At 38.6% G+C, this 17,212-nt stretch overlaps 1 protein-coding gene across 37 annotated transcripts in view; it reads right to left on the bottom strand.

Annotated features, from left to right (window-relative positions):
• Synd (protein kinase C and casein kinase substrate in neurons protein Synd) overlaps positions 1 to 16,825 on the bottom strand; it is a 266,290-nt gene extending 249,465 nt beyond the window's left edge. For 5 of the 37 annotated variants that reach the window (XM_067131563.1, XM_067131590.1, XM_067131599.1 and 2 more), the window contains exon 1: positions 3,639 to 4,052. The gene's annotated coding sequence lies outside the window, so the exon portion shown is untranslated. Of the gene's footprint in view, positions 1 to 3,638; positions 4,056 to 16,572 lie in introns of those variants that run through there. The other 32 variants (XM_067131561.1, XM_067131577.1, XM_067131586.1 and 29 more) reach the window with 18 other exon arrangements.
• Positions 16,826 to 17,212: the final 387 nt, after the last annotated feature.

Below are 17,212 nucleotides of genomic sequence, written 5' to 3'. Positions count from 1 at the left end.
TACCAAGAACTCCTTGTAAGAATTTAGAGGGAACCAAGAATTCCTAGCAAGAATTCAGTACAGGCCACGAATTCTCAGCAAGAAGTTAGTACCAACCAAGAATTCCAAGCAGGATTCCAGTACCGAACATGCAATTTCGAGCAAGATTCCAGTGTCAATGCATTCCAAGTGAGAATCCAGAACGAAACACAGAACTTGAATTCATTAGAGTATTAAAGATTCCTTGAAACAATACAGTACGAAACTTAAATCATATCAAGAATCCAACTTGAAACTAAGAATTACTAGTGAAGAATCTACTCTAGACTAAAACTATGAACTGTCAAGCATCTACTCTAGACTAAAACCAAGAATTTCTAACCCCAAACCTAAGAGAATAAATTTCCATAAACTAAAACAGTCAACGTACTCATTCCAGTCCTTGTACCCTAACAAATCTTGAAAAAAAAAAAGGACGAGAGAGCCTCTCGAGCCCTAATTAAAATGCGAATGAGTACCGGACGGCCGTGAGAGAAATTACGATTATCATTCACAACAAAAATAACTCCTTACCGGGAGAGCGAGCTTACATGCAATGGAATCCTAGCTAGAAGAAACGAGAAGAGAAGAATGAAGAGAGATATATATATATATATATTTATATATATATATATATATATATATATATATATATATATATATATATATATATATATATATATATATATATATATATGGTGCGTACCGACGCATCAAGCATGGCGTCCTCGGGCAAACCACCTAACATCCATCACGTCTCCCCTCGCCCCTTTTCCTACATTCAATCTTTCACATGGCCACTCCCTTCAATTCCGCCTATCGAACCCTTCCCCTCCATCCCTCCACTTCCAAAACCCGACTGTCAACACCCCTTAAAAAAACACGCACATACATATGCACATTTTGCTATTCTGGGACCAATGAAGAACCGCCAGTCTTTTCATTTTCTTAAATATCTTTCAAATCATAGTTTCTGGTCTACAGGGTATCAAACACCTCGTCAAGAATTGTGATAGCCTTTGCTTTCAAGTTATCTTAACACAGATGATCAATACAGGAACTGTGGCTCTTTTAATAAAGACAGTTACTGGGAATACGATATTTTTTTATGGCAACCGAACCGCTACTGGAACTGGAGCAGACGTGATGCTGATAACAGTTCAAGGAAATTGTGCGTTCTTATACAATAACATACTCATATTTCAAATGCCATCCCTGCCATTTTAAATGCCCGTTCTATTATTAAGAAAATAATTTTAAAAAACTATCCAGATTTCTACGTACACATTCATCTCCACACTAACTACAACAACATCCACTACCCATAACTTCAGAGCTTCTATAAGTTTGATATAATCTTTCAAATTACCATCTGGAGTTTATTTGACATTCAAAACATTCACAAACATTCAACAACATTAAATCTTGATCTGTCAAACAAATTTGCGACGACAGCCAGTTCGACCGGTTTCACAACATTAAATGATAAATGTATATTGTGCTCAATATACAAAAGTATTTATACTGATCCCAAAAATAACAGGTTACTGAATAAAAACCAAACAGGAACACGAGGCATTGGAAGGTAAATGCCAAAACAGTTATGATTCAAGTCGAGACAGTTGCTAACCTATTATCTATCGAACCAACCAAGGCCATGATTAGAAAAAAAAAAAAGATTAATAATTATCCCCAACACACTACGTAATAAGCAGTTAAGAATAGCCTCAGGATAGCTGAGACGTCAAAATGTTAAGCCACCATCTAATTTAGCATTTTCGGCATGTGACTAGGAATGCCTTTCAAATCTCAGATCCACTTAATTATGTAACGCTTAAAAATGTCGATGACTTCCAGGACCAGTCATGACCAGTGGAACTAGCTCTCTCTCTCTCTCAAACTGAACTAGCTCTCTCTCTCTCTCTCACATATCTATATATATATATATATATATATATATATATATATATATATATATATATATGCTGATCAATATTTCAAAATAAAATATAAAAAAAGGAAGAGAAAAATTAGAACCTACTAAACCTACACAATATAAATATTATATAAATATAGGTTTAGTCACTTCATAAGTATACATTAGTTTTACCAGACCTCGGCTGGCCCGAAGGATTAGACTTATTTTACGTGGCTAAGAACCAACTGGTTACTTAGCAACGGGACCTACAGCTTATCGTGGAATCCGAACCACATTATAGCGAGAAACGAATTTCTATCACCAGAAATAAATTACTTAGCAACGGGACCTACAGCTTATCGTGGAATCCGAACCACATTATAGCGAGAAATGAATTTCTGTCACCAGAAATAAATTCCTCTAACTCTTCATTAAGCACAACACTACAATTATCGCTTGCGTAAAAACCACTGCTTACATAATATTGACAGCTAAAACATCACAGGGTTTTCTGCCCCTACAAGACATACAACAACAACAACAACAAAAAAAGCAACAACACACTGTAATCTAAATCTTATCTCGAACAGGATGAAGATGACAGAGTAATGACGTCATCCTGGAAGCAGATACAATCTCACATATACAAATTAATGCCCCAACAATTGCTAAGACAATGTTTAAAACCACTGGTTTAACAATAAGACAAAAATTACGTAATTTCACCAGAGATAAGATGGTATCAAGATAGCCTAAACATCCTGAACAAAAATTACGTAATTTCACCAAAGATAAGATGGTATCAAGATAGCCTAAACATCCTGAACAAAAATTACGTAATTTCACCTAAGGACAGACGGTATCAAGATAAATATCCTGAACACTGAAGGATTTAAACAAGAATTCACAATTTCAGCACATATAAAAGTTAAAAGCCTTTTAAGCATTCATTTTCCAACTCATATACAGCACAGGTACGACCAATAAAAAAAAAAATGGCCAAAATCACATCATTTGCAAACAGAATCGTAGAAGTCTGTCTCTTCCAATTACTCTCCAGGTCAAGGTGACCTCTCCGCCAACTGTACGCATACCAATACCCACCCCTTCGCCCCTCATACGCAAAATGCATATGGCAATACAGATTTCGAGTGGCGTGCCCATGTGACGCACATTAAAAACATTCTCCTGTAACACATGCCCATATGGCATGGCAGGGGATTGAATGAATACGCTGGAACCTTGAAAATAACCACATTCACTCTCGAACGCGGGGAGGGCTTTTAAAGAACCCATTCACCAGCCGTGTACGATGCTTCCTTGACCTGCTTAGGGTATAAGCTATGCCCGAGTGGGTATGTGAAGCCACCAAATGTTAACATTTTGATAAAAGTATGCTACACGCTACTGCAACCTGTCAACAAATGCCTCCCCCCCAAACAAAAAAAGGCACATATTATATTTCCCGATATGAGTAATCCTTTTGAATCCCAACCATTCCAACGGTTTCAAAACGGATTGTGTGTGGAGAGAGAGAGAGAGAGAGAGAGAGAGAGAGAGAGAGAGAGAGAGAGAGAGAGAGAGAGAGAGCCCGGCAGCACTAAACTAGCACTAGCAAAGCGACAAGCAACACGGCTCCTCCGACACTCCCAGCCAGTTCCTCCTCCTCCTCCCCTCCTCCTTCCTCTCCTCCTACACCCACCTTGCGATGTGTAATGCCTGAGAGACACCACAGCAGAAGATACACGACACAGGACTCAATGGGCGAAGACGGGGAAAAATATCCTCCTAGTACGCACAAGGTTGTCTGGGGTCTTTATCTCTTTTCCCCTTTCGGGGCGCTAGCAATCCAAATCGATCACACACACAAATATCGAAGGGAGGGGAAAGAATAATCACGTGAACCAACGATTATTTTTCAGGCGGCGTTCGAGAGTTCTGGCCCCCTCTTTATTATCATCAAAATAAAAAAAACACAATTCACACTGCAATGTTTCCCGGGAGTCCGATGAGAAGGCGACGCAACGCCGTCACCCGACGTAGAATATGCCCTATTCGCACGAGGGTCTACGATCAACTGGCCGGCCGGATTCTCTTCCCGACTGTCGAGTCGACTGACGATCTTGGTTGGCAGCGTTGATGAGAGGGAGAGAGAGAGGAGGGAGGGAACGGGGGAGGGGAGGGAGGAGGGAGGCGCAAGCGATGCCAGATAGGGATTTGCGTAGTGCCGACGAATTTTACTATGATATTTCTATGTTAACGAAACGATAACACACGACGCATCAGATACACAAACTATATCTCCACAATAAACCACTATAAACACCCCAAACCAAGAGACACGACGCGAAACGAAGCTACTCAAGAAAAGATAATAAATCAAGCCAAACAGACCAGACGCCGTAATTACCGACAATTAACGAACAGACGACACACTGGGATTTTTTCTAATGCATCGCGAAAATCAACAACAAAAATACCAACATGTAACTGGCACCTCCGACCAGGCATGCCAACGTTCCCGAAACGCCTCGTCGTCGGAGCAACGACGAATGTCATCACATACAAGACTGCTGCGAGCTGCTTCTACAGAATGAAAGAGTGAAACGAAACGCACGACAGTGCGTCAGGTAATTAATTACGTCATAAAACCTAAATAAAAACAGGAACCACAGCACGCATGCAAATAAAAACGGAGCGAAGCCCGAAGAGAAAAATGAAACTCGTTTGAATTCATCTCGTCAAACACCACGACCACCGCATTCAAATATGACAGTTTCATGATTCCCATCACAACAGCTGGACTAAAGCTCCGAGATGGGGGGGGGTTAAGCAAGAGAGAAGGGGTATGAGAAGAATAGAGGGGGAGGGAGGAGGAGGTAGTAACGATTCGCGTCACTTGAGAATTCACTTCCACTTGAACAGTAAAGTATAGCAATAAATGTAACTGCAAAAAAGAATGTAATATAAGTAGGTTACATGAACTAACAGTGTCAAAATTAAGTGTTGTTTAATATTGTGAGGACCAGTGTACCCTTACCCTCAAAATTGACAGTAATATCAATGAGATGGCAAGTGTATATGTATATATATATATATATATATATATATATATATATATATATATATATATATATATATATATATTATATTCGCATACATACACATTTTCCTTTGTAATCCCCATCTGTCATTTATACGAACTTTCTTTGTAAACTTATTTTTATATTTCTTCAGTGTGCTAAGTACAGGACTATAAGTCGAAAGGCCTTGCAACACTCCATTGTTTCTCTTTCCTTCGTGGATTTTGTCTTTATTTATACATATATACATACATACATATACATATGCTCGTCTATACATACATATGACCTTCCTTTCCAAAACTCAACCATCTAGAAAACCCTTTCCAAGCATTTTTCTCTCACGACCCCTACATTCTGATAATAATAATAATAATAATAATAATAATAATAATAATAATAATAATAATAATTACTCATAGTAAAATGAGTCTTGAAATAAAGAAACAAATCCACAGTTATGTATGGCCACAAATATATTTAAAAATAAATCTCTGCATAGAGCTTTCGGGAATCTGTTCGATTTCACACTTCAGTCCGAAAAAGGGGAATCGAACAGATTCCCGAAAGCTCTCTGTAGAGATTCATTTTTAAATATACATACCCATAAATAACTGAGAATTTGTTTCTCCAATAATAATAAATAATAATAATAATAATAATAATAATAAATAATAAGACGCACTCGTTTGTTCGGTTAACCACCAAGTTAACGATACATGACCCTCCCCTCCCAACCCAGTGTCAAATCCCTCCGCGCCCCACGACCCAAACCTGTTTCAAGTTACACCTGAGATCAAACAGTTGCTGAATTTTCCAGCGATCGAGTGAGAGCCATAAAAAAAAGGAGTTGATTCGATAAGAGCTGATAAGTTGATAAGAGGGATTGGGGATGAATCCGGCCGGAGAATTTTACTTTTCAGAAATCAGAATTTAATAAAGTCTTTGACCGGTTATCGTCCCGTGGCTAAAAATGATTAGTAAACTAATCAGCCAATGAAAAAGCATAAGTATGCAACTCGCACAGAGAGAGAGAGAGAGAGAGAGAGAGAGAGAGAGAGAGAATCACTAGCATCATCACTGATTAAGAATTACATCATACACAGCACTTTATGTTGGGAAACGTAAGTTGAAGAAACTTGAAAATAACTTCAAACACCTCGTATATTCAGGCAAGACTGATTTACAAAATAAATCCAAAACAACTGCAACTACACGACTATTTAATCTACAATAGTTTCAAAGGAATAAATATGTTATTATTCTCTTCCATTTTTATCATTCCCTTCTGGGTTTTCAGTACACTACGTCACGTGACACTTGTGCTAAATTCGGTTAATAAGCCAAAGTGTACAATTTCATAATCTCTCTCTCTCTCTCTCTCTCTCTCTGGTAAGCATGAATTAGTGATTCACTTCAGTTTCTCCACAGGTGCAAACATTATATATATATATATATATATATATATATATATATATATATATATATATATATAATATATATATATATATATATGTGTGTGTGTGTGTGTATGTATTTATGTATTTATGGGTTGGCGCATGTGCGCGGATAAACCCAATATCTATATTTAATTTATATGTGGCCAGAGAGAGAGAGAGAGATAAATAACTAAGAAGCTACACCCTTTCCGTGTAATAGCCAAACTAACTACTATATCTCACCCACCAGAGAGAGAGAGAGAGAGAGAGAGAGAGAGAGAGAGAGAGAGAGAGAGAGAGAGAGAGAGAGAGAGAGAGAGAGAGACTCGTAATCACTGACACCATTTTGGTGTAAGAAATAACATCAAATTATCCCATCACGTCTTGTTTCATTCAAGATCATCTTCCTCTCATCCACTGGCTGGATGTCGAGGTTTCCTCTCATCCACTGGCTGGGTGTCGAGGTTTCCTCTCATCCACTGGCTGGGTATCGAGGTTTCCTCTCATCCACTGGCTGGATGTCGAGGTTAAGCTGCGCCGTTCGACCAAAATTCTTGAAACTGCTCGACTGAGATTTTCATTACTAATCACTCGACATAAATTCTCCAGAATGGCTTGATTGAATTCTTTCAAAATGACCAGACATTAATTCGTAATTGCTAGATGAGATTTCTAAGAAGCAATTCCCCTGGCATCAATCAACGAAAAACAAGAATCCTGGACTAAAAATCCTTTGAAGTTTTCTCCACTAAAATTTCGATAAATTTCTCACACTTAAACTCTTGTGGATTTTTTCAGCAGTATAGTGATTCATGCTATTATTATTATTATTATTAACATCATCACTGGCCGAGCTACAACACTTGTTGAAAAAGCAGAATTCTAAAAGCCCAAAGACCCCATCAAGGAAAGCAGCCTAGTACGAAGACGCAAACGCTAAAGTAAAGAGTAAACTGTAAAATAGAAATAACAAAGAAAAACCAAATAATATAAAGAAAATAAAATTGAACTGAGAAACGCTGAATGAGACGTCACTTTTATGTGAGCTAACTCAGAATGGCGATAACTTGTTCGACAGGCTTCTGCAGAATGGAATTTCTTTTGTGAACAAGGGCCAAGGGAAGAAATCTAAATATTTATAACAAATGAGTGAATCTTGAGACTTTTTTTAGTTTTCACATAACTTGTTTTGTGTATCTGCAGTTTCTGAACGCGAGAAAGCACAGCAAAATTTGAGCTCCATCATGTGACTTTTAATGTTCTTGTCGCCGGGATTCCGTGGATTATCCGGTTACCCATTTTTCTGGGAAGACGGCCAGGTTAGTTATTATTTTTTATCGTTTGTAGTGAAAAAATGGAAAAGTTATGTTAACTTTATAATTCGGTGGTCACCTTAGTTTTTTTGGGTGTAAGGTGTACAAGTATTTACAGAGAATTGTGATTAAATGACAGACTGGTGGAATATACCTACTATGTGTGTGTATATATATATATATATATATATATATATATATATATATATATATATATATATATATATATATATATATATATATATATATATATGTGTGTGTGTGTGTGTGTGTGTAATGTGTGTGCGTGTGTATAATGTGTGTGTACGTGTGTTTTTTTTCTCAGTCTTTGCTTATTTTAAAATATTCACTAATAATATTAATAATAATAATGATAATAATAATAATTTGACAGGTTCCTAAGATGCAACAGCAGCAGTCGTAGTGGTAGAAAAGTAATATCAACAATAACTGTATGTACAATTGGCATAATAATAATAATAATAATAATAATAATAATAATAATAATAATTTGACAGGTCCCTAACAAGCAGCAGAACCAGCACTAGCAGTAAAAGTAACATCAATAATAATTGTATGTCCAACTGGACTAATAATAATAATTATAATAAAAATATAATAATAATAATTACAATGGTTCCCAACAAGCAACAGAACCAGCACTAGCAGTAAAAGTAACATCAACAATAATTGTATGTACAATGGGACTAATAATAATAATAATATATATATATAATAATAATAATTTGACAGGTTCTAAACAAGCAACAGTAAAAGTACCATCAACAATAATTGTATGTCCAACTTGCCTAATAATAATAATACCTAATAATAATAATAATAATAATAATAATAATAATTTGACAGGTCCCTAACAAGCAACAGAACCAGCCCCGGCAGCAAACGTAACGCCAACAATAATTGTATGTACAACCGGCCTGAAACTCCCAACAAACGAAGCTAATCATCTCAGAGCAGGCAGCAGCAGCAGGAGAAGACCCACATACAAGGAAAGTAGGCCACGAAAGAAGCCCCACGTTCTGGGCTCTGGGATTACGTACGCTAAGAGGGACGGATTAACACAGCAAGGAAAGCCAGAACACAATTCAAACAGACTTAAACGTGTCTTATGGAACGGAAATCATGATACGCGTACACGTTTTGTCTAAGAATGCGTTGGCCTTCCAGGTCATACCGAGTCTTTTTGGAGAGGCACTGTTGTCATGACCTTATTTGCTCTGGTTATGACCAAAGCAGCTGGCTATGATCAACAGCAGCTGACTGACTATACAAGGTATGTATTTTTCCTCCTTATTAGGTCAACATGGGTAATATCGAGCCAGATGAAGTCACTTAAAAGGCAAGGGGCTAGCAACTTCATCCTAAAAGATCTGAAAGGCTGACACTTTCTATCAACAAACGTTTTCAAGAAAATAAAAAAGGCATATGATCAACAGGTATGATCAACTGGTTCAGTTGTTGAAGCTTGGTAATATGGCTGTTAACTAATGCCAAGTAGATGAGGTGGATAGGGGTACCAACTCCTCACCTGACTGTCAACATGCAAAGGACGATTTAAGGTGGGAGGTTTTACCTCATGGAACTTGACTGGCACTATTTCAAAGGGAACTGGAACAAGTTGTTATGAGCCTTGCCACATCTCATAGAGTCTGTGCCTACTGTGAGAGGTTAACTCATCAACACCTCAGCAGAAGACACAATCTGGCATAAACAAAACGAGAGTTTGGCTCACTACTTAGAATTCAGCTAAGAGTTTGTCTTTCCATCAACATAATGGGGAAATCAGGCTTGATGGGTAATAATGGATGCAAAACCAAGTAATGTGGAAAGAATACATCATTAGCTGAAGTCTTTGGATGGGTTCTCAGGTGTGTGCCTCAAACATATCAACCAGCACAATCACAGGTGGGACTGTCCATAGCTAAGAAAGATGCAAAGAAGACAACTACTTGAGAGACCATTACAAGAACAAGGGAAAACAAAGTCCAAGGGTCTATAAGAACTATATGTATTCTCTGGGTAAAAAGAGAAAGGAAATCTGTCAGTCAGACCTCTATCCTCAACACCTGAAACTGACAACTCCACCTAAATAGGGGTTTGCTACTCTGAACTCTTGCTCTCTAAACAAGCTGAGCCCAGGTCTTCCTTCTCACAAGATGACTGGAGCGCCTACTGTGAAGAGACTGAGTTAGAAGAGGTGCCAAGGTTGCCTTCTAGTGGCCAGCACTGAGAGGCATCGACACTCCACAAAGAGACAGAGCAAAACCTACACAAGTGCCAAGGTGTTGCAATAAGTGCAAATGCAGAAAGAGGAAGGAAATCTGTCAGACTGCTATACTCAGTGCTTGAAACTGATAAACCCACCTGAACGAGAGTTTGCGACTCCAAACACTATTCTATAAAAGCAGGATCCAAGTCTTTTTCCTTACTACATGATCCACGTTCCTGCTGTAAGGGCAAAGAGTTACAACAGAAGGTGCCAAAATCCCCTTCTAGTTGGCAGACACTGGGAAGAAGCATCAACACTGCAAAAACATGTTATGCCAAAATGCTAAGGAATACAAAAAGAGTAGACCTTTCCTTGGGCTGAGGGCAACTCACCATATATATTCAAGTTTTCTCTTTATAAGGTTAGAAGCAGCTGAGGGTGACTGAACCAAACTCAAGCCCTACAAAGAGGCAGTGCGGGAATTGTAACCTAATCCTGAAAATGGCAGATCACCTATACAGAAATTGAGCTAATGTGACCAACTGGACAAACAATTAACTAACTGGAAATATCCAGAAAAAGACTTCAACAAGGCTGAGTTGGTGGCAAGTGATCTACCAATGGCTCCATGGAAGAGTACTCAACAGGAAAGATGAAATTATTGTGAATGAACCTTGGCTATGGAAGGTGATGAAGGCACCATTCTCTCAAAAATTACCTTACCGAAAAAATTGTTATGAGGAAGGGACTGCAGAAGCATTCCCTTAGAGTGAAAATCACCGTATTCCCACAGAAAGCAAAGCTACTCAAAGAAAAGGAAGGGGTGGAACATGAAAATGTGTCCTCCCTATCAGCAAAGGGAACTAAGATAAGCCATTAAGGATGACAAGAAGTATGGGTGATGCTGCACCTCTACGTTGGCCTCCCAAGGATTACAAAAAATACCCCTGGAAACGAAAGACACAGCATATTATCCCAGGAGATGAAAGGTTATGTAAAATGCTGTAGTGGAATGGGCTCAATTCATAGGCTGGTACCATCTTTTTTGCATTAGCACTCATTACAGACTGGAAGTTTCTTTGATGAATGACACCAAATAGGTGCTTTGATGTATCACACTCAAAATTACAAAAGGAATGCTTTGCTATGTCAAAATCAAAATTAAAACAGGAGAGAACATTTTTACTATATAAAACCAAAGTACTGTACTGTATAAGGCCCAGTAAGGCAGTGGTTTATATACGTTCAGTCACAAAAGTATGTAACTAAGAAATATGCAGTTGAGAGAGCATTACAGCCTCCTAACCTAGCGGGGACCGCCATCCACAACACTGACAACAGTTCAAATTTGTGGCACCTCAATGGAAAATAGATGGCAAGAATTTGTGGGGATGATTTTAAGTGGAATTACGATAAAAGAATATGTTTGTATATCTGGGAAAAATGCACATCATTTAAAAACCGAGATTTCTTCCTGCAAGAATATAAACTATCTTTCATAAGGAGATTCTCTCCTTAGGCTGAAGGTATTGTCAAAGGAACATGACTGGTGGATTCCTGCCACAAAACTGTCAAGCTTCCTGTCCACATATGTGACCATGGAAAAAATTATTCCAGTAAAACCAAAAGCAACCTGGCAAATGTGATAATGAGGCTGACAGGGCTTTAGAAAAAAAAAATGATGATCTACTGGGCACACCCCTTGTTAAACAGGGGAGGAAATAACATTTACTGAAATAATACAGACAGGATACTCTACTGAGTAACATGCATCTGACCAGACCAACACATACAAAGCTTAGGGCTGGTGGACAGAAGATAGCAGAAACTAGTCATCCTTCATTTCTCACACTTTGAGCAACCTGTGAACCCCAAGCACAATGCTCTCTGTCCAGTGAACAAACAGCAGCCATCAAGTTCTAAAAAGATGGTGTAAAAGTACTCATGGGTAATGTCTCTGAGGCAGATTGAGGTTGACATTATTAAACAGTAACTTATATAAAAGAGCAGACTACCAAAAGCAGGAGAAACCTAAACAAAGGTTCACATCATTATTATTATTCTATAATCTCTCACAGGATTCCTCTTAGCTTCTTCTAGAGTATGGTTCAAAGTTATGAACTGAAGCAGCACAGGCAGCTTTCAGGCCCCTTACATTAGATATGCCAGGTTACCCCTAATCAAGTAAATGCGTAGGGAACAAGCTGTTCCAAGTGGTGTTTGGCTCTACCTTTAGTCTCCTGCTGTAGCAGAGAACGTACACATAAACCACAGCACAAAATTATAATACTAATCTTTACGACCAAAGTAACAATCTGGTGAGTGAAAAGCAGGCTCCACACCTAACTGCTAGTTAACTACCTTGCTACCAACCTTCAGCTACCAAACATAAAAGACATTAGTTTGTATCTTTGTTAGAGCATATCAGCCGAGAGACCTGAGCTTATCTAAATAGGCTATTCAAACAGAAATAATCACATCAAATGAAATCACCATTTCTATTGTTACATGAGATGCCAAAACATGTAGGAAAAGTATAAAATATTCAAGAAAATCTGTATTTATCCTTTTTTACAAACCCTAGTATTTATGAGTATCCTTTAGTAACAGCTGCGTGGTCATGCAGATTGAGAACAAGGTCTTGAAGGTGTGCGTGGTGAATGCAATTCTGAAATCCACTCACCCACCTGACATAAAAATATCTCCAATTATCCCTAAGCTACAGGGACAAATGCAGGGTGCTAAGAGGTGCAAATTAAGAATTAACACTTGGGTTTGACATTTTGGAAAAATACAAATTATCTTAAAATTTTACACTCATTTCAACATGAACAATAATCCTAGTATTTATTTTAGAAAACTACCTCCTTACGCGGGAAGGCTGTCTTGAGGAACAGGTTGGCATTGTTCTGAAAACTGGGAAACATAAGTTGTAAACCTCCATGTCTTGTACATTCTGTGCTACAGCAAAAGACTGAAGCAACAGTCGTACACCAGTCCAAAACAGCCAGTTTTCCAGGCATGTATATGAACATGGGAAGCCTAACTTGTAACACCCCATACAACCTGGCAATCTGATGTGAGAGGCTGGTTTGGACCTGTGGAACTCCAGGTTGCTCATATAACTTCTGAAGGGCACAGTCATGCAACTCGCCTACATTAGCCAAACTGGTTGGACTGCCAGTGGCTAGGTCCTTATAATATACCAACCTACCCAAACATGAAACTTGGGCAAGATTCTTTTCCGCTGAAAATAAGCTCAGGTAGCTACACAACGGTTTAACGAACCACAGGCTCAAGGAAAAAGGTCCATAAGCCTACAGGTGTCCTCTTGTAGAAAGAAGAAGAAAGCCTGTTAGTCAGGTGTCTCCCCGAGTGCATGTAACCGAAGTTCCACCTGAGCAAAGATTAGGCATAAATCCAAGCTCATGTACTGTACTAAACTAGAGGTATCCGGATCTTCGTCTTGCCAAAAAGAGTGGAAAATCTACTCTAAAGACACAGAATCAGAAAGGAAGGCACTAAGATCCCCTTCTGGTCAGTCAGCACTGAAGGGACAGAGTGGTGGTTGCACCACAACCTTAAATACCAGTCATTCTATGCCAAATTCCTAAAGGATGAAGAACATGGCAGATCTATCCTTGGGAAAGGACAGCTAAACCAAGCTCAAAGTCTATCCAGGTGATTGTCTGAAGAAGGGAAAGCAGAAACTCCTCTCTTCAAGGAAGATTCCTGTTAGCTGTAACTGAACCAAAGTACCTTTTTCCCTAAGACCCAAGATAAGGACAGAAGCAAGACTTTTTAGTAAACACTACAAGCAAATGCAATCCTAGTCAGTCAAAAATGCTAAAAGCCTAGGGGCCGCAACAGAGAAAGAACCCCAATACATAAAACAAAACTCAGAAGTAAAGAATAAACTACAAAAGAGAAATAATGATCAGTAAGATAAGAAATAAAATAAAATAAAAATAAAATAAAATAAACATGACACCTAACAAACAACTGAGACTCATGTAAGGGTGCTCCACAAAAAACAATTTGCTCTTCGTTTGAGCTCTGAAGTTATGATGGTTCAACCTCAGGCCATTCCACAATTTGGCTACAACAAAAATAAAACTTTTCAAAAACTGCATGGCACTGAACCTCAATGAAGCAACGGCAAGACCTTTGGAATGCCTAATAATACGCGGTGGATTATCAGAATTATAAAATCCCTTACGTATATCCTAACAACACAAAGATTTGAGGGCAGTTTGCAGAATAATGGGAGCAGGCTCTAACATTACCTCCGAGCGGAAGCTCAGTCCACGTTTCTGATGTTTAGCATTATTTGTAGGCACCCAGTCAGGTCAGGGTGCATCGCCCTAAATCTGGTTAGGAAGGCATGGTCTGGTTAGGTCAGGAAACATAATTCCTGAATAGGTTAGGTTTGTTTTTGTCAGCAGAACCTGTCTGTCATTCTCAACTGGTCCCAGATTTTAAAACAAAAATCAGTACAAGTTATGCCTAGGCTAGGCGTAAAAGTTTCAAATAACCTTAACTACAACAAAGAAAAGAATAGGCATGGGCCTATAGCTACCATACCCTGAAATGAAAGACAAACTCGGTCTAGGCCTACATTCAATAATTGGTAACGGACAAATTGCCTAGTAGAGGTGTAAAAATGTTGCCCATGTTAGCCTAGGCCGATTTTTATAAGTTAAGGGCTCTTAGAAGCACATCAAAGACGATTTGCGACAGAGGAAAATTCCTAGGCCTATGCCCTAACCTGGCTGGGGGAGCTTTGCTCCCTGGATGCCCCCAATGTTACTGAACTTTGCCTTACAGAAAGACGTTTGCGCAAGTATCCTACAGAATTGGGTAGAACTATGGGGTTGCTCCGCATCAGGTATTATCTTGGAAATTGACTTTTCCTATAGTATTTTGGTTGCTTATTAACAATTTATCGTTATTTTTTGTCGTTCGACTGTAATTACGCTGTAATAAACATCAGAACTGATACGTTTTTGTATGCTGGCCATCCTGGAATGCTATCGCTCATACATAATGTTACAGGGGATCTTTGGGTGGAGCCCCCCAGGGTTAAGTAACACAGTCCGCTAGGTTAGGTTAGGTTAAAGTACGTTAGGTTAGTATAGTTCCTTTTATAATATGTTTCCCCAGCAAATCCCTTCTTAAACGTACAGCTCCCTGATGACCTGCGCGTGCGCAGAATCAATCCATAACATGGCAGTCCGGTCTCTCTCCCAACGATTTCCCCCGACCCAAAACCCCAAGTTCCCAAAGGGTCCCCAGCCATGTTGGGTAGATATGAGGTCAATAATAATTGTCCGGCAATAAACAACGCCGCCTCCATCAGCAATGCTAAATTTAGTAGGCCTATATGAAAAATCAATTTACGAGGTAATAGTCACTGCGGCGTTACCTTGCAGTTTTACCCAGAATTGAAAGCCGAATTATAAACATGACGATAATCTAGACAAAAGGGTATTTCTAAGTATGAGCTCCGCAAGGACCGTACGGAACGGTTCCGCGGATACGAGAGACATTAGCTAGCCATATACTCAAGAGGGATTGGCTAAGGAAATCTGTTATAAAGGAACTGTACTAACCTAATGTACCCCACCTAACCTAACCCAGTAGGCCGTGTTACTTAGGCTGGGGGCTCTGCCCCCGGACCCCCCAATAAAGGAAACCCCGCTTTTTACCGAAAACTCCCCTATTACACAGCGCATGTGCGAAAGCATTCCAGGATGGCCAGCGCACAACTTTCGAGGTTAATTACCGGTTAATTACAATCGACCGACAAAAATTAACAGCAAATTCTTTTTAAGCAATTAAAATACTATGGGAAAAATCTATTTCCTGGCAAATACCAAATGCAGAGCGATTGCTTAGTTCTACCGGGGTAAATTACTAGGCCTAGGTCCTAACCTGGCTGGGGGAGCTTTGCCCCCTGATATCCCCCCACATTACTGACCTCACAAAAGAAAGACGTCGGCGCAGGTATTCAGCAGAACTGAAAGCCGAATTATAAACATGGCGATAATCTAGACAAAGGACCAATGTCTATAGGATACGATGTAGTCTACAAAGCCTAGGCCTATGCCTAGGGTTCGAGTAGGCCTATAGGCAACTTATAATCTTATGAGTAAGCAACTTAAAAACTCATAAACGTTTCAGGATTGGTCTTAATGACTTCTAAATCCTTACTTGAGTATAATTTAACGGAATAATATCTTCATTAATAGGCCTAAAGAGCGTAGACTAGGCCTAAGCCTCGGGTTCGACTCGGCCTAGGCCTAGTCGACGGTAAACAACTTATAAACTTCAGAATTACTCTTAACTACTTATAATACTTAACCAAACATACTTATATACAATAAAACCATCATTTATAAACCATTTTCAATTAATTTAAGTCAAAACTGACGTCTACTCGTCGCCATAACCTAAACCATAGGCCTAGGATACCTGGGCCTAAGCATCTACTAAGATACTTTAAATGTTGAATTTAAGTTAAAATAAGATTTCTAAGTAAAGTAAACTTAACGTTAATTCGTCACCTTACCGTTATGTCAACGACTCCAGTCAGTTTGTTTACGGTGGGATATGGGCGTTAACACGTACACTTCGAAATCAAACGCTGACGTTAAGTTTCAGTGATGGTTCTTTAGTTTCTTCTTTAACTTCGTCGCAAAAGGGGGTTAAATTTTAATTATCCCCTTTTAATATTGTACTGTTCCTTCATTTTTAATGAGTAATTTAACTTGATATCTAAACTGTTTCATTTTTACGGCTGAATTTCGTGATTTTGTGGTTTATCAGAGTTCAAGTGATGGTTCTTTAGTTTCTTCTTTAACTTCGTCTCAAAAGGGGGTTAAATTTTAATTAATCCCTTTTAATATTGTACTATTCCTTCATTTTTAATGATTAATTTAACTTAATATCTAAACTGTTTCATTTTTAAGGCTGAATTTCGTGATTTTGTGGTTTACTCAGAGTTCAAGTGATGGTTCTTTAGTTTCTTCTTTAACTTCGTCGCAAAAGGGGGTTAAATTTTAACTATCCCCTTTTAATACTGTACTATTCCTTCATTTTTAATGAGTAATTTAACTTAATATTTAAACTGTTTTATTTTTATGGCTGAATTTCGTGATTTTGTGGTTTACTCAGAGTTCAAGTGATGGTTCTTAGTTTCTTCTTTTAAC

The sequence above is a fragment of the Macrobrachium rosenbergii genome, chromosome 30, assembly GCF_040412425.1.
Source record: "Macrobrachium rosenbergii isolate ZJJX-2024 chromosome 30, ASM4041242v1, whole genome shotgun sequence".
NCBI lineage: Eukaryota > Metazoa > Arthropoda > Malacostraca > Decapoda > Palaemonidae > Macrobrachium > Macrobrachium rosenbergii.
Note: the sequence above shows the minus strand (reverse complement) of the source record. Positions and strands in the feature narration are given on the sequence as shown.